The 1,166-nt window shown below is 47.6% G+C and overlaps 1 pseudogene; it reads left to right on the top strand.

The window, feature by feature from the left end:
• The first annotated feature begins 225 nt into the window (after positions 1–225).
• Positions 226–949, top strand: LOC101127781 (large ribosomal subunit protein eL6-like; annotated as a pseudogene).
• Positions 950–1,166: the final 217 nt, after the last annotated feature.

Here is a 1,166-nt window from a genome sequence, read left to right as displayed (position 1 = left end):
TGCTAATGAGGACCTCTGAACTTTCTCTACAAATATTGTCTTTCCAGAAAACAGAGCTGGGAGACCTGTATAGCCCAAAGGCAGCTATGGCTCCCAGGGAGGAGAAGAGGACCAGAAGAACTGGTGGCAGGGCAGGGAGGGGAACCAGGCAGGAGACAGCAGTGGCTGCAGAACAGGTGTGGGCAGACTGGAAGAAATGCAGACATTTGTTTCCCATCTTGCAAGATGGTGGGTGAAAAAGTTGAGAAGCCGGATGCTAAAGAGAAGAAACCCAAAACCAAGAAGGCTGATGTTGGTGGCAAGGTAAAAAAGGGTAACCTCAAGGCTAAAAAGCCCAAGAAGGGAAAGCCCCATTGCAGCCGCAACCCTGTCCTTGTCAGAGGAATTGGCAGGTATTGCCGATCTGCCATGTATTCCAGAAAGGCCATGTACAAGAGGAAGTACTCAGCCGCTAAATCTAAGGTTGAAAAGAAAAAGAAGGAGAAGGTTCTTGCAACTGTTACAAAACCAGTTGGTTGTGACAAGAATGGCGGTGCCCGGGTGGTTAAACTTCGCAAAATGCCTAGATATTATCCTACTGAAGATGTGCCTCGAAAGCTGTTGAGCCATGGCAAAAAATCCTTCAGTCAGCACGTGAGAAAACTGCGAGCCAGCATCACTCCCGGGACCATTCTCATCATCCTCACTGGATGCCATAGGGGCAAGAAGGTGGTTTTCCTGAAGCAGCTGGCTAGTGGTTTGTTACTTGTGACTGGACCTCTGGTCCTCAATCGAATTCCTCTATGAAGAACATACCAGAAATTTGTCATATGCCACCTCAACCAAAATTGTTATCAGCAATGTAAAAATCCCCAAACTTCTTATTGATACTTACTTCAAGAAGAAGAAGCTGTGGAAGCCCAGACACCTGCTGTTGTTGGTGGATAGGAATGCCAGTGCTTTCTGCTAGTGATTGATTTTGTATCCTGAAACTTTGCTGAAGTTGTTTATCAGCTTAAGAAGCTTTTGGGGCCAAGCGAGGTGGCTCACACTTGTAATTCCAGCACTTTGGGAAGCCGAAGCGGGCGGATCACGAGGTCAGGAGATCGAGACCATCCTGGCTAGCATGGTGAAACCCCGTCTCTACTAAAAATACAAAAAATTACCTGGGCATGGTGGTGGGCGCC

This window comes from Gorilla gorilla, chromosome 1, assembly GCF_029281585.2.
Source record: "Gorilla gorilla gorilla isolate KB3781 chromosome 1, NHGRI_mGorGor1-v2.1_pri, whole genome shotgun sequence".
Classification (NCBI taxonomy): Eukaryota; Metazoa; Chordata; class Mammalia; order Primates; family Hominidae; genus Gorilla; species Gorilla gorilla.
This window is presented reverse-complemented; position numbering and strand designations above follow the sequence as displayed.